The following is a 23,712-nucleotide window of genomic DNA, read 5'->3' on the forward strand; positions in this document are numbered from 1 at the left end:
TGTCCCTTAAGACAGCATCGCCGCTCCGCCTGACTCTGTAGAGTTAGCGCTCATAGGCAGGGACCAGGGAAGATGCCTTGCTAACTGCACCGCTCCTTCGCTGTTACTTGGATACTCCACAAAAACCTCACTTGAGGGTGTCATGCGGGAATCCAAATCGTGCCGTGGCACCTGAAAACCACAACGAAAGGGCTCTAGGGCCGGCTGGCCGACAACTACCCCCTGCCTCGCAAAACGGCCTGTACGACCTCCGCCCCAACCGACTGTACTGACAGATTACCATCCTCAGCTGGGGCTGCTCTCTATGCCAGCTCTGTAATGCCCAACCACCCAAATGCAACAAGAGCCATACTGAACACCAGGCAACGCCAAGCACTGCTATGCAATATACAACTAAATATAAAGCATGCATGAACACAGTGCTATGTAACACTGGACAGTCTCAAATGGCAGGCAATACAAATACAGGGCCACGCAACGCAATACAGAGCCGAGCAACGCTATACAGAGGACCGGGTCACTGAACACAAGACAGTCTCCATTGGCAGGCAGTACAAAGACAGAGCCGCGCAACACAATACAGAGGACCGGGTCACAGAACACAAGACAGTCTCCATTGGCAGGCAGCGGCAAGGCAGAGCGGCGCAGGGCAAGGCAGGGCGCAGGCCCACGTAACGCAAGGCAGCCTCCGTTGGCAGGCAATACGAATACAGAGTAGCGCAATGCAATACCCAGCCAAAGACAGGGCTGCGCAAGGCAATACAACGCAAAGCGCTACAAAACAAGATGTCTCAGATGGTGGTCAAAACCAACACAAATTGCAGCAAGGCAACACAACACCAGAACAACGGGTGTGTGTGTGAGAAGCTAGGCTTTAAGACACAAGCCTCTAAGCATATGTCGCATGAAAGGGTACGAGTCTGATGTGTGGCTGAGGGAGGCCCTCCCGTTGAGTCACGAGGTTCAGAAAGGACCCCCTTGCTTTCTAAACTCCTTCTCAGAGAGGAGCCTAGGTGCGGCTAGGTCCAGTCTTAGTCCCAGACTTGGTCAACGGTTTACATCTAAAGGATTACGTGTGTAGCCACATATCAGAGTCAACGTTTGCCTGTCAGAGCCCCACTAAGGACTTTCACTGAAACAGTTTCGCAAAGTTGAAAAGTAAAATAGGTAGTTTATTGAGGCAACAGATATAAAAAGTTTGGAACTGCCGTTTATAAATGCACTTACTGCAACAATTTTGAGCTCAAGTTAATAGTTCAGCGCTTTTGTTAATGATAGTTTTCCCAGGGTAACATCCGACATAATCGGAGGCGCAAGTCTTACCAAAGAGGCGTCCCTGCTTGGGAAGAGAGAGAGAGGTCCAGGCCCGTCGACCCGTCCGGATAGTTGGAGTTCTCGTCCTCAAAAAAGAGGATTCTAAATGCCAGATTTATACTTTTGGCGAGGTGGGACTCAGTCAGGTATTGTGTGCCGATTGGCCCTTAACAAGGCTTGTTGTGCAGTTGGTCGGGGCTGGGGGGGGGGGAAGTGGCGGAGAACAAAGGCGTTCAGTACAGAGGAGCGGTGGTCTGTTTAGTTTTACCAAAGTAAGGTCGAGCTGCGAAGGAGGCTCCCCCTCACCCCAGGCGTCAGTTGATTAAGGAGTAGACCCATCAGACACCGCATCTTGTTAAGATGAACAAATTGCTCATCTCCTGCCCCTGTTCAGGTCCAGTGCTTATCAGTGCAAGATAAGCAAGTTGCTCAATCCCTGCTCTCGCCCAAGCTGGACTCCCCCGGCGCCCTTTCTGCTGGGTCAAAATGGCCCTGTATTCGGCACCAACAAGCCTGGACTAGTCCGGCATCCCACAGCATACAGGGATGAAAGATGGTATCAAACTTCAATTGAGGCAGAAGTTTCTAGAGCACGACTGTGAGTCCGGCACAGACCACCTCCACAAAGGCCACCTCGCAGAAACATCTGCGATGCGAGGCGTGCTTTAAGCTCCGATCGCAAGACGAGAAACACTCAACGGGCCGTATTCCGAAGCGACGAGGCGTCACGGACCCCGCGGATGCTCGCCGAGTGCATGTGGCGGAACCTAGAGACCTGCCGTAAGGCACCGTACGCGTGAAAAAGCACAGATCACGCAAATGACGCTGCAACGCTGAGAGAGGCCAGAATGTTTACATCCGGCACGATGGACCCAGGACTCCTATCTGTCCCTAGACTCGAGGCAGACTAAGTAGCCCTCTGCTACCCTGACGTTAAAGCCCCTGCTGGCCCCGCCCCCAACCACCTTTTTGCCCCTTAAATTACCTTTCAGAGGGCAGAATCCAGATTCCCTTCTCATGGGGAAAAGGTCATCTAACCGGGACGCTCCCCCATCCGCCGGGTTCCGCTTCATCCCTCACAAGACAGAGCGTCGCCAGTCGCCGACGTGCCGCCCGGCGTCGACCTCCGCTGCGATGAAGCCCTCCTTGGAAACGCCTTCCTCTCGCCCGTCCCTTTTCCTCGGCCGCTCGGAGTCGGATTCTTCGGCCTGCCGTGCTGAGGCCTGACCGCCACCTGTAAAACTCAAAGGACGGGATGTGATTTTAGCTACGTCTACAATACGACACCTCAGAAAACTGCTACGTCAGCGCACCGGTCATCGCTCGCCTCGCTTAAGTTCGCTCCGGTGCGGATATCCCGTTCGCGCATCGATTCGCGCCTAGAAAATACAACCGGAAAAGCGTGAACTAGGCGGAGTCGCCGACATGCCGATCCGCTGATGTCGGATGCCGGCCCGCCTTTGTCCGGCGCTCCTCTCGCCTCTTCCGGGGGCCTGTGACGCACGGCTTGTCGCTCAGCCTCTGACAAACCCAAACCAACTGTGCAAAGTAAGGCGGTGGCCGCTGACCAGTAGCTTGACGAGACCAAAAGGTCTGTCATCTTTTCTGCATAAGCCTTCTAACTAGAGCTAAAACAAACAGAAAAGAGATACACCAAACCCCAAATATACCAATTAAGGCACATTCGAGATTGAACTCGCTCAACTACCGCACAAACTGCTGCTCCCAGAAGGCCAGAGTACAGCTTCTGACCCCCGCCAATGCAATGAAACTAACTGTGACAGCTGTCTACAGATACTTGCCCAGAGATGGACTGTAGCGTCTTCACCAAAAGAATCCGGTCACGCCAATGTTTTACCGCCACGCCACAAAGCTACGCTACCCCTGTTTTTAACATTGCTACACCCCTGGGGGGAGCGGCTCCAACCCCGACACGGTGCACAGACTCCACAAACGCGACCGTGAGACACGAGAAGGCCACGAGCAAGAACGGCTACCGTGGCAAAGGTAAGACTGGCGAGGAAGCCCTACGGCACCGTGACGTTGCGGATGCTTTATAGCGGCCCCGGGAAAGAGGCGACGGCCGTGGCCGGCGAAAGAAAAAGGCTGTCAAAACTGAAATGACAGATGCATCAGAGGCCGGGTTTTAAGATCTAAGGCCTTTAAAAACGTGGGGAATGAAACCTGAGAAAAGAACTCGGGGCAAACGTAACGCTCGGAGGAGCTGCTGGCAGCGCCCGGCTTGGCGCCGCAATAGACGTCCGCTCAGAAACATCTACGACACGATGCACGCCAAACAGAGCTATGCTTTAAGCTACAACTACAGGAGAGAAACTGGCTTGATGAGCTCAATACCAATGAGTACAGATATTCAAGACTCATGAGATCTAATAAGGTACCTGGTGATCACAAAAAGCAGCGGAGGCATCGAGACCCGAGGGAGGTGCGGCGTAGAGCATAAGACAGACAACGCAACCTACACGACACAACCGCACGCGGGCTGAAAGTGCCCTGCCCGGCGCAGTCTAGCACGGTGCCGACGAGTAACCCGCTCCCTTTGCCTATCCGAAGGCGACTGCTCCCGGACAGCCCTCTCCCGTACGCTAACTTTAAAAGCCATCCCCTGCAACTCCCAAACTTGTCCGGACCTACCTTCTTACAGCGCTCTGCTCTCCTCCTCTGCCGCTCTTCGGTGGGCATCTAGCCAGTCCGCATCTGGAAAAATCACACCGAGTTATCAAACAAGTCACCCAGATGCCGAGTGAGAGCCAAACAATTCCGGACGGGCCGTATCGGCACGCTAACCGTACGCTCTTATTGCTATTCCGCCTATCCCCGACTCCACAGCCCTGGGCAGAACAGCTCCACACACACACCACACACACACAGAGACGGACGCTACACAGAACGCTACAAACAACGCGACTCACAAATGAGAGAACACTCTCAGCGAGAGGAATGACTCCCAGACCGGAGAGGCTGCCGAACAAGGTGACCTATAGGGCACGACGCCCGGGTGAGGAAGCTCTATGGCAACCCCAGAAGAGAATTGACCGTAAATGGCCCGTTATAAGAAGTTACTGTCAAAACCGAGATGATGGGTGCAGTAAGAAGCCCGTCTTCAAGACCTAAGAAGGTAAGGATGCAGGGAGGAAGACCCAGTCCCTGAAAATGGATAGCTGGAGAGCAGAGCTCCGGACGCAGCCTGGTATAGCGCTGCAAATAGAGGACCCGCCAGAAACTTCCGACACGCAAGAACGATCCATGCCGTAAGCTTGCTATGCAAGAAAAGAAGCACCCGTTTGGCGGTACGCTGACAAGTGCCGGTGTTCGAGAGCCTAGGGACGGCGCCCGAGAAGCGTGCCGTGCCCCTTGAGCGCAAAGAGGGCGTTGAGACCTGAGGAAGAGCTAAGACACACAGGACGAGACACGCAGACATAACACAGGCTGGAACTGCCCTGCCCGGTCTAGCATCGTGCTGGCATGTAACCCGCTCCCTTTGCCCAGCCAAGGGGGACTGCTCCCAGACAGCCCTCTCCCCGGCGCTAGCCATAAAACCCCTCTGCCATGACCCCCAAACTCGCTCCCTCCCCGGCCACGGTCCCTCAACTTAGCTTTCCGAGGGCCGGGGATCCGAATCCATCGGCAACAAAAACATCAACACCACACATTCGCTAACTGGGAATGTTCCTGCAGTCGCCCGGTGCCTCTTCATCAGCTACAATAGAAAACAGAACACAAACAAAACAGCACTGTCAGTCAGCGTTGCATCAGCCGGCCAACACCAACCTCTCCCACGACACCCCCTTCCTCTGAAGCGCCATGTCTTTCTGCTCACCTGCTCGGTCCAGAGACGGACCCTGCAGCTGTCCTCACTTGCAGCACCTAAGACGCCAAGAGACACAAAATTACTCCAATGTTTGTCAGAAGTCACCGCTCCCACAATCGCCCTTGCCATTCCTCCAGCTCACCTCAAATGGCCGACCCACCTCCATACGGCGCTCTGCTCCCCTCCTGTGCTGCTCTTTGGTGCGCTTCCTCTCTCGCTGCATCTGAAAAAAAAAAACCCAAAATAATTAAACAAGTCAGCCAGATGCTGAGTGAGCACCAAACAATTCCAGACTAGCCATACTGACACACTAACTGGACCCTCTTCTTGCTATTCCACCCAACCCTGGACTCGACAACCCAGGCAAAGCAGCTCCACACCCAAGACACACACACACAGGGATCAACGCTACACAGAGTGCTACAAACAACACAAATCACAAATGAGAGAAAACTCTCAGCGAGAGGAATGACTCCCGGACCGGAGAGGCTGCCCAACAAGATGACCTACAGGGCGTGACACCCGGGTGCAGAAGCTCTATGGCAACCCCAAAAGAGAAGTGAATGTGATGGCCTGTTATAAGAAGTTACCATCAAAACCAGGGCGAGGGATGCGGCAAGAAGCCTCTCTTCAAGACCTAAGAATGTAACGACGCAGAGAAGAAGCCTCGGTCCCTGAAAAGGAACGGCTGGAGAGCAGAGTTCCCAATGCGGCCTAGGACTAGGCTGCAAGAAAAGGACCTGCCGGAAGCTTCCGACACACAAGAACAATCCACGCCGTAAGCTTGCTAGGCAAGCAAAGCAGCGCCCCATTGGCGCTACACCGATGAATACAGGTGTTTGAGAGCCTAGGGATGGCGCCTGAGAAGCATGCCGTGCCCCTTGAGCACAAAGAGGGCGTTGGGACCTGAGGAAGGGCTAAGACACAGAAGACAAGACACACAAACATACCACAGACACAGGCTGGAACTGCCCTGCCCAACACAGCCTAGTATTACATTGACAAGTAACCCGCTCCCTTTGCCCACCCAAGGGGACCACTGCCAGACAGCTCTTGCCCCTACGCTAACCGCAACACATCTCCCCTGCGACCCCTGAACTTGCCCCCTCCTCGGCCCGCTCCCTCCCCAGCCATAGTCCCTCAACTTAGCTTTCAGAGGGCCGAGGATCTGAATCCATCCACAAACAACATGCACATTGTGCATCGGCTAACTGGGATCTTCCGGCAGTCGTCTGGACCCTCTTCACCTACAGTAAAAACATCACCAAAACAAACAAAGCAGTGCCATCAGTCAGCATCGCACCAGTCAACACCAACCTTGCCCACAACACCCCCCTCCTCAGAAGCACCGTGTCTTTCCGCTCACCTGCTCGGTCCAGAGACTGACCCTGCAGCTTGTCATCCCTCGTGGCACCTAAGACACCAAGAGACACAAAATTACTCCTACATTTGTCAGAAGTCACCGCTCCCACAACCGCCCTCGCCGTTCCTCCAGCTCACCTCAAATGGCCATCCGGTTCCAAGGGTGGCCACACAACGCCTGCAAGACCAGAGGGAAAAGCTCAAACTAGGTGCCGTACAGCACTTTGCTATTAGACACTGACAAGCACCTCACCTTCTCAGAACGCTCGACGGCACGCGGCTTCGCCCCTCCGAGGCTCCCTGCGGCACCTGACAAAAATCAAGCGAGAGGCACGTGCTGAGACACTGCCCAAAACTGCGGCTTGCCCGCACCAATTCCTACCTCCCCCTTCTCGACCTCAGCCGCTTGCTCAACTGGCCTCCATTGTTTTGGGCTGCTGTCCTTGCGCCCCACCTAGAAAACACAAACAAAGGGTCCCTGTATCTTAACCAGCAATGCAACACCAGAAAAATAACTGCTGTACTTCAGCCCGCTAGTCACCCCTCACCTGGCCCAAGTCACCTCCCGTGTCCTAAGGGGTCAATATCCAGCTTTGCACCTTCAAAATAAAAAGCCACACACAAATATTAATGGAGTCATATCGCCACCAGCCACACCTTCCCTCTGACTCCACTGGCCAACCCACCTCCATACGGCGCTCTGCTCCCCTCCTGTGCTGCTCTTTGGTGCGCTTCCTCTCTCTCTGCATCTGAAAAAAAAACCCCAAAATAATTAAACAAGTCAGCCAGATGCCGAGTGAGAGCCAAACAATTCCAGACTGGCCATACTGACACACTAACCGTACACTTCTATTGCTATTCCGCTTAACCCTGGACTCCACAACCCTGGGCAGAGCAGCTCCACGCCCAAGACACACACACACAGGGATCAACGCTACACAGAGTGCTACAAACAACACAAATCACAAGTGAGAGAAAACTCTCAGCGAGAGGAATGACTCCCGGACCGGAGAGGCTGCCCAACAAGATGACCTACAGGGCGTGACGCCCGGGCGCAGAAGCTCTATGGCAACCCCAGAAAAGAATGGACCGTGATAGCCAGTTGTAAGAAGTTACCGTCAAAACCAGGGCGAGGGATGCGGCAAGAAGCCTCTCTTCAAGACCTAAGAATGTAACGACGCAGAGAAGAAGCCTCGGTCCCTGAGAACAGACGGCTGGAGAGCGGAGCTCCCGATGCGGCCTAGGACTAGGCTGCAAAAAGAGGACCCGCCGGAAGCTTCCGAGATGCAAGAACGATCCACGCCGTGAGCTTGCAAGGCAAGCAAGAAGCGCCCGACTGGTGCTATGCCAATGAGTGCAGGCATCCGAGAGCCTAGGGATGGCAACCGAGAAGCACGCCGTGCCCCTTGAGCGCAAAGAGGGCGTTGAGACCCGAGGAAGGGCTGAGACACACAGGACAAGACACACAACACCGCAAACACAGGCTGGAACTGCCCTGCCCGGTCTAGCATCATGCTGATGAGCAACCCGCTCCCTTTGCCTGCCTAAATGGGACTCCTCCCAGACAGCCCTCTCCCCTATGCTAACCATAAAACCCCTCCCCTGCAACCCCCAAACTTGCCCCCTCCTCAGCCCGCTCCCTCCCCGGCCACAGTCCCTCAACTTAGCTCGCAGATGGCCGGGGATCTCAAACCATCCGCAACAAACAATATGCGCATAGCACATCAGCTAACTGGGATCTTCCTGCAGTTGCCCGGTGCCTCTTCTTCATCTACAGGAAAAACAAACAAAAAAACCACACCAAAGCAGTACCGTCAGTCAGTATCGCACCAGTCAACACCAACCTTGCCCACAACACCCCCCTCCTCAGAAGCACCGTGTCTTTCCGCTCACCTGCTCGGTCCAGAGACTGACCCTGCAGCTTGTCATCCCTCGTGGCACCTAAGACGACAAGAGACACAAAATTACTCCTACGTTTGTCAGAAGTCACCGCTCCCACAACTGCCCTCACCATTCTTCCAGCTCACCTCAAATGGCCATCCGGTCACAAAGGTGGCCGCACAGCACCTGCAAAACCAGAGGGAAATGCTCAAACAAGTTGCCATATACTGCTTTGCTATTAGACACTGACAAGCACCTCACCTTCTCTGACTGCTCGTCGGCACGCGGCTTTGCCCCTCCGAGGCTCCCTGCGGCACCTGACAAAAATCAAGCGAGAGGCACGTGCTGAGACACTGCCCAGCACAGCCTCCCACACTGATTCTCATCTCCCCCTCCTTTACCTCAGATGCTTGCTCACCTGGCCTCCATCATTTTGGGGTGCCATCCTTGCACCACACCTAGGAAAAATAAACAATGGATACCTATATCTTAACCAGCAATGCAACACCAGAAAAATAACAGCTGTACTTCAGCCCGCTAGTCGCCGCTCACCTGGCCCAAGTCACCTCCCGTGTCTGTATCCTAAGGGGTCAATATCCAGCTTTGCACCTTCAAAATACAAAAATCTGAATGTACTCATATCGCCACCAGCCACACCTTCCCTCTGACTCCACTGGCCAACCCACCTCCATACGGCGCTCTGCTCCCCTCCTGTGCTGCTCTTTGGTGCGCTTCCTCTCTCGCTGCATCTGAAAAAAAAACCCCAAAATAATTAAACAAGTCAGCCAGATGCCAAGTGAGAGCCAAACAATTCCAGACTGGCCATACTGACACACTAACCGTACACTTCTATTGCTATTCCGCTTAACCCTGGACTCCACAACCCTGGGCAGAGCAGCTCCACGCCCAAGACACACACACACAGGGATCAACGCTACACAGAGTGCTACAAACAACACAAATCACAAGTGAGAGAAAACTCTCAGCGAGAGGAATGACTCCCGGACCGGAGAGGCTACCCAACAAGATGACCTACAGGGCGTGACGCCCGGGCGCAGAAGCTCTATGGCAACCCCAGAAAAGAATGGACCGTGATAGCCAGTTGTAAGAAGTTACCGTCAAAACCAGGGCGAGGGATGCGGCAAGAAGCCTCTCTTCAAGACCTAAGAATGTAACGACGCAGAGAAGAAGCCTCGGTCCCTGAGAACGGACGGCTGGAGAGCGGAGCTCCCGATGCGGCCTAGGACTAGGCTGCAAAAAGAGGACCCGCCGGAAGCTTCCGAGATGCAAGAACGATCCACGCCGTGAGCTTGCAAGGCAAGCAAAGAAGCGCCTGACTGGCGCTACGCCAATGAGCGGAGGCGTCCGAGAGCCTAGGGATGGCAACCAAGAAGCACGCCGTGCCCCTTGAGCGCAAAGAGGGCGTTGAGACCCGAGGAAGGGCTGAGACACACAGGACAAGACACACAGACATAACACAGGCTGGAACTGCCCTGCCCGGTCTAGCATCGTGCCGATGAGCAACCCGCTCCCTTTGCCTGCCCAAATGGAACTGCTCCCAGACAGCCCTCTCCTCTACGCTAACCCTAAATGCTTCCAACAACAAGAGAACATAACTGCTGTGACCGGTACTAGAGAAAGCCTCATTGTTCGCTTACGGAAAAAGGTAAAACTAGAAAATAGAAAAAGCTTTGTGTCAGGACCACGATAAAAGACAGACCCCCAGCTGGAGACCGTTACGAGCGCAGGCAATACGCATCCTCTTCACCGTGAAATTCCAGGGAATACGGTCGCTCGAGCCTGCGCTGGAAATAAATGCCTAGTCTGTGTCTCTAAGTAACTGTGACATCCAGATGGACGGTGAAGGGATGAATGCAAAAATTAAGTCAGGGAATAAAGAAAGCAGAAGGTACAGGGAAGCAGAGACTTCAGAGTTCAGGAAGGTATATTTTAACCTACCCCATGCTTCACAAGATGAGACTCTTCTGACATTCAGCTCCGCTTATGGCCATGCCGAGGGCTGGATAACTTACGCCGCACATCTAGGGATCGTTGTGCCTCCGGTCGGCTGCGATGCGACTGAGCTAGAATAGACCTCGGTGCCACCCGAATCCAACTGTAAAACTTACCTGAGAATGGGTGATGAGCCCTCCTCTTTCACAACTGTCCCTCGGTCCCAAAACTTTAGAAACTCCTTCTCTTCTCCTGAACTCTGAGAAGGAACCCCGCTCCTTCCTGACAGCTCTCTCCTTGTATTTGCGCCCCCCCAAACCCCCCGTGTCGGCCGCTCCTCAAAGCCTTACCCTACGTTCTGCAGACAACTCTTACCTTCTATCTTCCCGTGAGCTATGAGCCTGCAAAACAAAACAAAGTCCCCATGCTTATAATCTACGAGAAGCCTGCAGCGAGCCGCAAAGGTTCTAGGAACAACGTGGTACTCCGTGGGCAATCGGGAAAAGCGGCGAGCTGTCCCGTAGCCTGAAAGACACTATACCTTACATCCCTGCTGCTTTCTTCAGAAATGCTAAAACTCTGTGAATGAATACATACAAGATGCTGACCCTAATCCTTGCTAGATAATCTCATTGTCGGTCCTATTAACAGAAATACTACTGGCATCTTACATAGCTTACAGGAAAACTGGAGAAAAACCCCAAGGTTCCATCTTCTGTAAAATCAGGAATTCCACTAAAATGCAATGGACCTAGGAAAAAAAAAGAAATACATGTTATTAAATGATCTTACAAACCTCGGAATACTCAATGTAAAAATACTGACCTAAAAAATAATAAATGAAAAACCCCACCAAATCTGCATAAAGCATACTTTCTATTAAATACACTGCTTAACCTTGACCAGTCCCGAGACTCTTATCTCAGATGCATCTACCCAAAAAGCCAAACTGATGCTAAAGCTGCCATTGACTGAAGGACCAGCATAGCTCTGATACCACAGAAGCCTGGAAGCAGATTGAGCTCCCTGGCAGAGGCCTGCGGTTCATATACCCCGGGCCCCGCCCACTATCCTTCCCACCAGCCCCTGGGAAAGGGGAGGGGCTGACCACCACAAGGCTTAAAAGCGGCCAGAGAGGCAGCGGTGGATTTTCTTACCTGTCTTGAGTTTATGGTGTGCTAAGTGCTGAATAGAGAAAGCGGCTCTTGCTGGAAACAATGATACCCGCTCTTTTACTGCGACTCCATCTATCGTATCAATGATGTGACCGGGTATGTAATTAGTTTTGATTTTTCTGGGCTGTATACAGCAAAAGATAAATGGTACGCTAAATGTTGTTGCACAGTAGTTAATTAAATGCAATGACAATCTTGTTGTTGAAAATTATGTCTGTTAGTTTACTATAAAAACCCCAAAATGCTCCAGGCTTACACGTCGTTTTGAGCGAGACCGCATGTACCGCCTAACTTCTACCGGAACTATGTTCTGGATAAGACCCAATGACAAAGCCGGAATAGACCCTGTGAGAAGCCCTTCTCAAAAATATCTCTGGCTGAAGAGTAAATTACTTACTGTAAATTGTCAGCTAACCTCGACAGTCTCTCCGACTGACTCCCTTAACGGAACTAGATGAGTCCCAAAGGAGAGAAGGTGCCAGAAAACCATAGAAAATTAAAAATATGCATCAGAAATGCTGCAAAACACCCTTACGAACAGGCAAGTAGCTAGAACAAAATATCGGCAATATTAACAAAATATCAGCGATAATTAAAGCGCTGCCGTAGTATGGATGCTGGTTTTGGCATGAATCCGAAATGTAGCCCCGTACCGGCTACCGTGAAGGAAACTAATCCTATCCCATCCAAAACCGGCACGCGCAGAAACGCAGTTTTAAAAGTTGCGGTACAGGAAATGCAGGAGAAAAAATAAAAATGGGACGAAAAACTAGATATAGGAACTTAAACAGAAAATTTGGAGAGCGACAGAGTATGGGAAAGACAAGAAAACAATAAAAAAACAGACATCAATGTAGAAGTTGTCACAGAAAGAAAACGTAATAAGGGATGGCATTAAGCCAGGCGAGAAAAAATTTAAAATGAGGATATGGTAAAAAATAGATGCTGACAAGGAAATACTATTTAAGAGGCGATGGGGTACGTGACGGACGTCAATAAATTTAAAAATATGGATAGGGAGCTTGATAAAAGTAGATGTGGAATGAAAATGGAAAAAGCGACAGTGTTCAGAACACATGGGAAAAAAATTAAAAATAAAGACAGCAAATGGGTTAAAGTAAACAGAAAATTTTAAAAGCAAAGGCATTAAGGAAAGACACGACAAAATAAAAATAAGGGTAGGGTGATAGAGACACACAGAGGAAGCAAATGATAAAAGCAGGGGCATTAAGGAAAGAAAAGGAAAAGTTACAAAACAAGAATAGGGAGAAAAATACGGAGAGACGTAGGAAGAAAATTTCAAAAGCAACGGGGTACAGGACAGATGAGAAACAAATAAGGCAGAATTGGTTAAAGTGGACGTTGAAAAAATTTTAAAAGCAAGGAGGTATAGGGCAGATGGGAAAACAAAAAATAGGGACATCAAAGCAAATAAGCTTAGACGTAGAAAGAAAATTTTAAATGCAACAGCTTTAAGGAAAGATGAGAATAAAATAAGAACGGGGGAAATTAGCACGTGCGCAAAACTAAAAATCAACGATGTATGTGACAAAAAAAATGGACCGAGTATGGGAAACTAAATAAATGGAGACATTGAAAATTCTTACAGCGATCCTGTGCAGGGCACAGAAGGAGGAATTAAAAAATAGAGACCGGGAGTTGGATAGAGGGAGACGTAGAAATTTTTAAAAGCGATAGGCTACAAGAAACGTCAGAAAGAAGAAAAAAGTAGGAATGGGGATGAGAATAGAAGGAAACATTGAAAGAAAATTTAAAAAGCGGCAGGGTATACGGAAGAAAAGGATGAATTAAAATTTAGGGAAAGGGAGATGGATATATGGAGTTGTTGAAAGAGAAATTAAATAGCAATGGCCTACAAGGAACATAGAAAACAATTTTAAAAAATCAAGAGAGGGAGACAGAGAGATGTAGAAGGAATTTTAACAAGCAACTGAGTACAAGAAATAAAACGTAGGGACGGGAAGACGGGTAGAGGACAATGTGGAAAGAAAATTTAAAAACTGATGGGATACAAGAAACACAGAAATATTAAAAAAGGGACAGGGAGATGAAGAGAAGGAAACATAAAAATTTAAACAGTGAGTGGGTACAGAGGGAGGAATAAAAAATAGGGAGAGGGAAACAGATTTGTTAAATCTACCAGAGGTGAGTTACCCTAGGTTTGCTTTACTACAGCGCCAGATGCACGGGGGAAACGGCTCCGCCAAACATGCATCCGGGTGATTACCGAGACGCAGGGTCTACAGAATCAAAATATACGTATCCATTATTTTCCAAGAAAAGGCAGTCCTACGATAATCATTTCTTAGAATTCATTTCTATATTCTCCTCCCCGTCACGCACGCTCAGTGATTTGAGTCGGCAGTCCTCGGGGGTCTCTGGCGGTCGCCGGTGGTCACGCACCCGTGTCCGCCAGATGGCCCTCTTCTTGCAGGCGTGCGCGGTATCCTTGCTGCGGATGCGCCTGTCTGTAACAACTTACTTTGTAAGATTAATGTTCCCGGGCCTATTGTCCGGTTGGGTGGGGACCGTACGAGGAACGTAGCGGCACTGTACGCTGCTGGGGTCGGTTAGCTTCGTTATCTATTACCTTGATTAGAAACCCCTTTCCCATGATTATAGGCTTTAAAACAGTTCTAGGCCTTAAGCAGCTTTCTAGTTAGCATAAGTTTTCTTCTAGCTAGGCTTCTATATTTTTTACAGTTCCCTCCGTTTGTTTTTATTGCATCCCTGCAATTATTTATATCCTCGAGCTCCTTGCCATTTTGCTACTGTACTAGAAAAACAGGTTATACAAGATTGAAAAATCGCTATTACGTGTACAATCCCTACGATCGCTAAGGCTGCTACAGCAAGGGCCTTTTTGAGCCGCACAGATAGATCAGGAACCCGGGAAGTCAACCCCGACACAGTATCGGTAAAACCCCGAGATGTATCGTCTTTTTGCACTTGTCGCATTTGAGAACTAATTGCACAGATTTTATGTACGTCAGTCAATAATTCCCCTGAATGATCTATACGCGTGCGACGACTCGCATTTAGCGTTGTGTGAACTCCACTTTGTGATGCTAACGTAATATCTAAGGCCATACAATTTTGAAGGGTAATTTTTGAGAGTTCTGCAATTTCAATTTGCCGGTTTTTCAATTTCTCCTGATATGTTTAAAATCGCTTTTTCCAGTTCGGTCACCCCTAAAGATGGTACGAACCGTCGGAGAAAAGAATGAAATCCCGAGGGCTTTTCTATTAATGGGGTATCGGTCCTTTTAACGCGAGTTAAAAAGGTGCGATGCCAGACGGGAACTTCTACAGTTTTCGGGAGAATTTGTAAATCCGCAATTACCAATCCTAGAGTGCGAATTCCTCCCCGACGCGGTGGAAGTACTTTATAAGCTTTGTCGCTACGCGACCGAAATACTCCCGATGCCTTTGGTCCCCTCCGGGCCTGGCTCGAGCGAGATTTAATAGGATTAGTTGTGTTACATTTAGTCCGATTTCCCACAAAAGCATGGTTAAGACAAAACTGCCGAGTCCGACTCTCTGGGGGGTAATGTCTCTCTACGCAGAGGATGTTACGATATTCGTCTAAAGGAGGAATTTTGATGGTGCGGCGCACGTTAGAGATCGGATCTGCTAAGGACTGTGCTAAGAGGTGTTCTTCTTAATCCAGAGAGATGGTCTCCTGCCTGCAGGAGGTCCCCCTCCTCTGTTTCTTTAATGAAGCTGCCAGCTGGATCCCCTTTATTTTATTCTTCAGCTGTGTTGCCTTTTTCTGGCCTCGGGCTTGGGCCGCAGCAGCTCCTCTCTGTGGCCAGTAAGTGTCCAGCTATCCTTTTTTGCCTGTGCCTCTAGGAGAAGGAGGCCAAAGGCAACCCACACAAACCTGAGGCAGATGCAGCAAACAACATCCCCAGAGAGGAACCAACAACTGAGCCCTCACCGCTGCCTCTGGGAGAGGGAAACAACCAGCAACTCTCATCCACAGTGATGACTGTAGCTCTCCTGAAGCAGCAACCCCTTCTTCTGGAGGAGCTTTTGGAGACGCCACTGTTTTCTCCAAACTGATGCTAATGACACCAGCATTTATGGTGCAATAAACTATCTTTGAGGGCCAGCGTGCTAACATGAAGACCGGGTCAGGCAGCAGTCTGTGGCTATGGGACAGGCTACAGGGGAGTTGCTGCAGCTGGGAGCAGCTGTGTGGGCTAACCAGAGCTGGAGCATTTTTGTTGAGGTGAGAGGCAGACAGTGCCTTTTCCAAGAGGGGAAACGACAGCTGCCGGCATGCACTGGCAAACACCACATGTCAGCCGAGTGCCGTAAGACTACAGCTCCCAGCGTGCCGCGGGAGGCAGCCTTCCATGCTTCCTGACCCTGCGGGGACACTGTCCCATTCCCTCGCACCAACTCACTGAAATCCCCACGGAGCCGTGATAGCAGCACCAAGCTCCGCAGCACGGCTCTGGGCTGGACCGCCAGCCAGCATCCCCCCCGCCAAGCTCCGACACAGCACAGACGCCCGCCAGCTCCAGGCAACCCTCGCTGCCTGGCTGCAACACAGCGCAGACCCCCCCACCCACCACACGGCTCCAGGCAGCCCCCCTCCCGCTCCATGCCTCTGACCCGGACCCTGCCACCCACGCCTGCCCCCCTCCCCCCACAGAGGCACCCCTGCTGCCCCACTCACCTTCTCCCTCTGTGCAGCCACAGCCCAGCAACACCTCCACTCCTCCCTTGGCTCACAGCAGCCCCTTATAGGGAGGGGCCGTGGCCATCAGCCTCACTGCCCACACCTGGGGCTCCTCCAGCCCCAACCCACAGCTGGAGCCCTGCATGAACAGGGGGCCATCGCCTGACCCCCCCCCACACCTCCTCCCCTGCCCTCCATCACGGCCCCTCGTCCCCCGCAAAGGAAGCGCCAACGCAGCCGGCACGGCAAAAGAAACCGCAAGCATTTATTCAGTCACACACAGAGCCGGTCCTGGGAGAGACTCCGCACCGGGGCTCGGGGCCCGGCCCTGGGGCGCCTCGGCTGTCCTACCCAGAGCCACGCTCGCCAGTCTGGCATGGAACAGACACACGGTCGGTCCGTCAGGCTGCTGGAGAGCTGGGCTGCTATGTGCAGGCTGCTGCCAAAACCAAGGAGCCAGCTGCAGGACGCTAGAAGAGAGGAGAAAAGGGGCAGCCAGCTGGATGGGGGGGCGGCGGCAGCGAGCGAGAAAGCACGAGGCAAGGAAAGGGATGGCGAGTGAAGGACGGGGACAAGGAGCCTGACAGAGAGGGAGGAAGAAGCGGCAGGAAGAGAGGCAGCGGGACGGTGACCGACAAACAAGGACGGGGAGCGTGACAGAGAGGCAGAAATGACCCTGGGCGGGCAGCGCCACGGCGAGGGAGGAAAAGAGAATAAGGGCAGGGAGCCGGACCGAGAGGTACGGCGAGGGACAGCGGCACGGGGAGCAGGACAGAGCAACAGAGAATAAAAAAAGGAAGTGGGAGCGTGAGAGAACCAGGCTGGGGAGCAGGGAGAAGGAGAGATCAACAGAGGGAAAGAGGACCGGGGAGCGGGACGCTGGGGCAGAGTGAGAAAAAGAGGGGCAGGGAGCAGGACAGAGGGGCAGAGGCAGAAGGAGGACAGAGGGACAGAGAGACAAAAGAGGGAGATGAGGACTGGGCAGAGGGGAGAGAAAGACGGGGGCAAGTAGCAGAGACACAAAGGTGCCAGGAAAAGGACGGTCAGATGGAGTGAGAAACAGGGTCGGGGAGCAGGACAAAAGGACAAAGAAAAAGGGGAGGAAGAAGGAAGGAAGGATAAAGGTGGGACAGGGAACGGGACATATGCAGTGAAACAAACTAGAACAGATAAGAGAGGACAGGGATTGAGGAACACAGAGAGAGATGCAGACTGCGAAGGTAAGCAAAACCAGCGATGGGCAGGAGGACCTGGTTCTTACACCCCATCGCTCCCGATGTCGCTTCCACGGCCTCAAAAAATGCGACGTGCCGCAAGACAAGAGAATGGGAGAGTGAAAGCAAAGGCACGGGAAACTTAACGCTCTTAGTAATTTCACTGAGCATCACAGCTTACAGTTACTCAATGTCTCCCAGTGTCACGGGATGAGGTACAACTGATTTCGTCTCCATATCTCTGGACAGAGCTTTTCTCATATCTGGGGGGGGGAAGATACTCTAAGACGACAGTCCTTGCACAAAGCCACCTTCAGCGAATTCTCTATTACAATAAGGTCGTTTCTAACCCAGAAGATTTCACAGAATCATAGAGTATCTCAAGTTGGAAGGGACCCATACGGATCGCTGAGACCAAGCCCCCGCTCCACGCGGGACTACCTAAAACTAAACCGTGCGACTAAGAGCATCGTTCAGACGCTCCTTGAACTCCTGACAGGCTCGGTGGCTGCGACCGCTTCCCTGGGGAGCCTGTTCCGTGACTGACCGACCGCCCTCTCAGTGAAAAGCCTTTTCCCAACGTCCGGTCTGAACTTGCCCTGACGCAGCTTCGTCCCGTTTCCTCAGGTCCTAGTGCCGGTCACCGGAGAGAGCGGAGGTCAGCGCCTCCCCCTCCGCTGTCCCCCTCGAGGAAGGTGTAGACTGCAATGAGGTCACCCCTCGGCCTTCCCTTCTCCAAGCTGAACAAACCAAGTGACCTCAGCCGCTCCCCTAAGTCTTGCCTCGGAGACCTCTCGCCATCTCGGTCGCCCTCCTCCGCGCACGCTCCGAGAGCGTGGTTCGGCGGCACCGCTCTCGACTGGAACCTAACGCTGCACGTAACTCAGCTGAGTGGAAAGGAAATGACGGGCTAAAGGGCCAAATACACGATTTAAGGCAGCCGCAACGACAGCAGACGTCTGTCCGTAGCCCTTCTATTTATTTCACAGCGCTCCTGCGTATCAAACGAACGGTACCAGAATAGAAAAGGTATACAGCGTGGCCATGTTACCCCTCGGGTTGGACGGCGAAAGGAGAGAAGATCTAGAAAGAGGAAGCAGCTGGTACTTCACTTTTGGTAACAGAATTAACATCAACATGTTCCTTCCCTTTGAAATTGAAAACGCCACCCAATTCTCTGCCACTGTTGACCACCGACACTTGTAAATTTCTAGTGAAACACCTGAGGAAAACAAAGTTTCAGGTCCCTGGCTAGGGGAAGAAACCAGGCAAGCGCCACCGTTCCTTCCCCCCGACAACACTAGCAAAAAAAAAACCAGCTGCTGGGGGCGAGCGTTCCTCCGAAAGAAAAATCAGGTGAGAAACCGCATTTTTATTTTCAGCTTACCTACAGGATAAATGTCTTTGTAGTTGTTTCTGCCACAGATGCTACAAAACGCGTAAACTGCACAAAGATTGTTTTGTAACTGACCTAAGGTTCAGTACGAAAAGCTACCTAAAGGAGTACGCAAAGTCTCACTCATCAACAATTATCTGACCCTGTTTCATATTAAAAAAAAAAAGTAATGCTAATCACACAGACAAGCCCAGGAACCCTCAACATGAGAATCTTTCCGTTCAGCCGGAGGCAGAACGAGTACTTACCACGGGCATCCTCATCTGGCTCTCCGCTGCTAGCAGAGTGGCACGCCAACGCTGTCCGGTACACGCCGTAGTACGCCTAGTTGCTTCTACGTATTTACCGCCGCCTGATTTGATACTCTCACAAAGAGATCGATGAAAAAGCCACCCTTTCTTTGAAAAAAATAAAAACCAAAACCACACAGTTAAGGAACGGTAGGCGAATGTATTTCTAAATCATAACCCACGGCTTGCAGGCAGACCAAGAGCAGCTCTGACGATGCGATACGCTCATCAAACATCTTTCACGCCGGAATAACAGATGTACTCCTTTACCACGGGACGCATCCGGCACAGGGACAAATTTCATGCTGTTTTTGTCACACGACCGTTCTTCTGCACCAGCCAGTGGGTTCAGAATTAAGGACGGGACAGGCTAAACGCTCACACGAGCCTCCTATCCGTAAGAAACTATTAAAAATAGAAAAAAAACCTTCCACATTTTAGATCGCGTTGCCTTAGGGACTGCCTCCTTCAAAGCCTGCCTGTTGGGGGGGGGGGGTGGGGGGGGGTGGGGTGCGTGTGCGCACACGCACATGCGTGAGGCGTGGAAATTGGTCACAGAATTCAGTTGCCTAACGAGAGACGGCCCTTCTCCTCGCAAGGCAAACGTTTCAAAACATCGTACTCTTTTCCGATTTTACTGGCTGATACTAGGGTTGCCCTACCAGCATGAGTTGGAGACCCGTCCCTCTGGGTCCGTGTGACGCCAAATTAAATATTCTGCAAGTAACCGAGGAGATGGAAAGTAAGCTAAGATACTCTCTGCCGTACAACGTTTGTTCGCCATCGTCCCCGAGGGAATCGCACAAAGCCCACGCTTGCTGAACTGGAGGCCCTACGGGAAACGGCGCTGACGTTTCGCCAAGCTCTTCTCCTGTCAAGAAGAGGACCTTTTCTGCGGCATCCCTATTGGCGTTCGGCCTGCTTTCGGCCCATTCTGGCAGGTCAGCTTTCAGAGAAAGCCTGAGATTTCAAACCGCCAAGCAACATTCACGATTCTTGCTCTCTGACTACGGGGAATTTCAGCGAATCGGAACGCTACTTGGAGCCATGTTCCGGGTCTGTTTCGCCGCAAACCAAATATCTAAGCCACGGACCGGGCGCCTGTAGAAAAATCACTTTAAAAGATTAAAGACAAGCACAGTGCTCACTTTTCTGAAATTTCTTCCAGTAGCGCCATCAATTTAGCGGCCGAACCCAGCCGTCGAAATTCCGGTGCAACGGAGCGAGCAGGAACGTGTCCGTGCCGCTCTTCCCTGGCCACGGAGCCTTCCGCTCTACCCGTTACTGCGAATGTACGGAGCATCGGCGCAGCGGCACCTGTGCAATAACGCACCGCCCACAGCTATACAGAAGAAGAATCCGAGACGACGGTAGAAGACCCCAGACCAAAAGTCACCGCGGGACTAAGGGACGCGCGGACAGCGCGCGAGGGGTGGGTGTCCGGGACCCAAGCGCGTAACGGCTCCGGGATTTCTTTGTTCCGGGTCCCTCTCTTTGGAGGCGCCCCGCCCGGGCCGATCCCGCTGCTGCACCTTTCAGTTACGTTAATTATTTTACAAAATCCAACACCCGGAGACTGCTGCTGGAAGCCTCGGGTCGAGCCCGAAGGAGGAGGAGGAGGAAGCGCGCCCGAGAAGAAGCGTGCGCGCGACAACGTGAACGGGGTGCGAACACTGGGGCGGCAGCTGCTCCTCCTCAAACAGAGACAGAGAGAGAAAGAAAAGGGGGAAAGCCACAGGGTACAGAGGGCGGAAGTGGAAAAGAGGGGCCGGGAGCCGGACAGAGAGAGGTGGAGAAAGAGGCCCTCGGAAGGGAAGGGACGGGCTGCGGGGCAGAGGGGGACTTGCCAGCACCAGGTTCGTGGTTCCACCCGATAATCTTAAAGGTCTCTGCCAACCTCGACGATTCGGTCGCTTTAAAAAACAATCGGGATCTCGAGGCAGACTGAGAGAGAGACGGAGAATATAAAAATGGTCGCGGCTAAGAGGGAAGAGAGGGAGGAATCGCGAGACAGGGAGAGGCAAGCCGGGCAGGGGAAAAAGTACCGACAGGCTTCTGCAGTGACAGGGAGGAATTGAAAATTTGAGCGAGGGAGCTGGACAGAGAGAGAGAGACAGGGAAAGGTAAGACGGTGGCGAGCTACCGGGCAGAGAAGCAGAGTTTAAAGCCGGGGACCGGGAGAGGGACAGAGAGGGAAGGAGAAAGGAACGAAGGGACGGGCTGCGGGGCAGACAGGGAGGAAGGAAGGAAGAAAGAAAGAGGGACAGGGAGCCAGACGAACCGCGACGGGGAAAGAAAAAGGTACCGACGGGCTAGGAGGCAGAGAGGGGAGACTTTAGAAAAACAGGGACGGGGAGCGAGACGGAGAAAAGGAACCGTAGCGACGGGTGCCGGGACAGAGAGGCGGGCCTTCAAAACGAGGGGCAGGGAAGAGGCTCAAGAGGGACGGAGAAAGAGAGAGAGACTCACGACGACTCGCTACAGAGCCGAGAAGGAAGACCTCGAACAACAGGAACGAGGAGCCGCACAGAGAGAGCCAGAGACGGCAGAAATACCGACGGGCTACAGGACCGAGGGGGAGGAATGCAGAAACAGTGGCTGGGGGCCGGACAGAGAGACAGGGGGAGAGAGAGAAGGAAACAATAGCCACGGGCTACAGGGCAGAGAGAGCGAGGACCTAAAAAAGGTGGGGACAGGCAGCCCGTCAGAACGAGATGGAAAAAGAACATAGCGGGGAGCAGAAAGCAAACCAAAAAACCCCACAGCGGGGTGGGAAAGCGAGGGGGGCAGAGGAGGGCCCGCGACGCAGAGGAGAGGCGATGGGGCCCCGCGGGCCCAGGACTCACCGCAGCTCTGGCTCTCGGCGCTGCCGGGAGAGCTTGCCAGCGCAGACGCTTCTTTCTCCTGCTCTCCGCCTTTCCTTTGCTGTCACTCCGGTCGCTCGGCTGTCCTCCGCCTAAGAGAATACACGGGTGTCTTACAGCTCCGAGGAGACGAGTCTGCCTAGATGAGTAGCCTGCCTCCCTGCCTCCCTCCCTCCCTCGGTACGCGGCCGCACCGTACTTTGGGTTATGCGTGGCGACCCTGCGGTGCCCGTCGGCAGCCTGACCTGCCGCGGAGCGCAACGAGGGATCTTTCCTCACCCGGCGATGCAGGCGCTCTCTTGCCTGCAGCGGGAGGCAGCTGCCGGCCGGAGAGCCTTCCATCTCTTCTTCTTCTTCTTCTTCACCTTTCTCTGGCCATTCCAGCTTCCCTTAGGGCAGCTCCTGTCCACGGCCGGTAAGCGCTCCGCCGCCTGTCCCTTTTCGCCCCCACGCCACGAGGCGAGCCAGGCCAGGCACAGGCGAGGCGGGTGCAGTCGACAGCATCCCCAAGGGAGGGACGGGCAACCACATCCTCAGCGCTGCCTGGGAGAGGGAAAGAAAAAGCAGTGGCCGTTACTACCAGAGGTCGGCCCTGGCCGGAGACCCTCCTCCTTCTGCAGGGGCTTCCGGAGACACCGCTCTTTCCCCGCGCTGCTGCTGCCAGCACCCCCGTTCAGGAAGAAAGCGGCACAGGCGACGGCCAGCTTGCCGCCTTCACGCCAGGGCTCGGGGGCGGCCTGGGGCTGCCGGACAGGCTTCTGGAGAGTCCGACCGGTAGCACTCGTCTCGGGACACCGGGTGACGCCTCACCGCGCGCGCGTGCTCTCGTAGCATGGCCGCACTGCTGCTCGGGAGCGGCTGGAAGCCTGCAGAAAACCACTCGAAACCGGCAAAAAAAACCCTCAACCTCGCGCTCCTGCGAGAGCAAGTCGGGCTCTCCGGCAGCCACATCCGTGAAAACGACGCCTCCCGGCACGCACTGGCAAGCGCCGCATGGCAGCCATTAGAGTGCCGTAAGACTACACTTCCCAGCGTGCTCCGGGGAGCCAATATGGCCGACCAGCAGCCACGTGCCCCAAGACTGCAACTCCCGGCGTTCGCGAGAGGCAGCCTTCCACGCTTCCTGACCCTGCGGGGAGACCGTCCCGTGCCCTCACCCGAAAGCCCCGCCGAGCCACGACGGCAGCCCCGAGCTCTGCAGCGCGGCTCCGGGCTGGACCCCCCCCCGCCCCCACCTCCCCTCAGGCACCTCCGAAAGGCATGGACGCGCGCCAGCTCCGGGCAGCCCCTGCCTCCTGGCTCCAGACGGTCTCTCCGCCCGGTTCCGACACGGCGCGCACCCCCCCCCCCCCCCCCCCCACCCACCGCACGACTCCGGGCAGCGCCCCTCCCCTCTGTGACACGGATGCCGCCCTCCTCGGGGCTTTCCCCGGGACCCGCCGGTCCATCCCGCTGCCCCACTCACCTTCTCCCTCCGTGCAGCCGCAGCCCAGCGACGTCTCAACTCCTCCCTCGGCTCACAACAGCCTCTGCACACCGGCTGCCGGCAGGCGGTTCAGGGGAGGAGCCCAGCGCTGCACTGCGCATGCGTGGCTCTGACGCTGCAGTACCGAAATTTGATCGCCAGGAGGCAGCACCGAGGGAACATGCGATGTGAACTGCGTGAGGGGCGGGGTTTGGCGTGTGACGGGGCGGAGTTTTTGTGAGGGGCGGAGCTTGGTGT

At 53.4% G+C, this 23,712-nt stretch overlaps 3 long non-coding RNA genes across 4 annotated transcripts in view; all 3 read right to left on the bottom strand.

Annotated features, from left to right (window-relative positions):
- LOC129201308 (uncharacterized) overlaps window positions 1-6,188 on the bottom strand; it is a 7,460-nt gene extending 1,272 nt beyond the window's left edge. The window contains exons 1-5 of one of the 2 annotated variants that reach the window (XR_008575366.1): window positions 5,304-6,188; window positions 5,153-5,199; window positions 3,967-5,032; window positions 2,628-2,693; window positions 2,300-2,548 (exon numbers count right to left, since the gene is read on the bottom strand). This is a non-coding gene — a long non-coding RNA (uncharacterized LOC129201308). Of the gene's footprint in view, window positions 1-2,299; window positions 2,549-2,627; window positions 2,694-3,966; window positions 5,033-5,152; window positions 5,200-5,285 lie in introns of both variants that reach the window. The other variant, XR_008575367.1, reaches the window with a different exon arrangement.
- Window positions 6,189-8,397: 2,209 nt separating this feature from the next.
- On the bottom strand, window positions 8,398-8,742 carry LOC129201309 (uncharacterized). Its single transcript, XR_008575368.1, has 3 exons — window positions 8,648-8,742; window positions 8,533-8,572; window positions 8,398-8,446 (listed from the first exon to the last, which is right to left on the bottom strand). It is a non-coding gene; the product is annotated as an uncharacterized LOC129201309 (long non-coding RNA).
- A 12,518-nt stretch (window positions 8,743-21,260) lies between these two features.
- On the bottom strand, window positions 21,261-23,550 carry LOC129201307 (uncharacterized). Its single transcript, XR_008575365.1, has 3 exons — window positions 23,455-23,550; window positions 22,269-22,532; window positions 21,261-22,081 (listed from the first exon to the last, which is right to left on the bottom strand). It is a non-coding gene; the product is annotated as an uncharacterized LOC129201307 (long non-coding RNA).
- Window positions 23,551-23,712: the final 162 nt, after the last annotated feature.

The sequence above is a fragment of the Grus americana genome, unplaced genomic scaffold (genome assembly GCF_028858705.1).
Source record: "Grus americana isolate bGruAme1 unplaced genomic scaffold, bGruAme1.mat scaffold_939, whole genome shotgun sequence".
NCBI classification, from domain to species: domain Eukaryota; kingdom Metazoa; phylum Chordata; class Aves; order Gruiformes; family Gruidae; genus Grus; species Grus americana.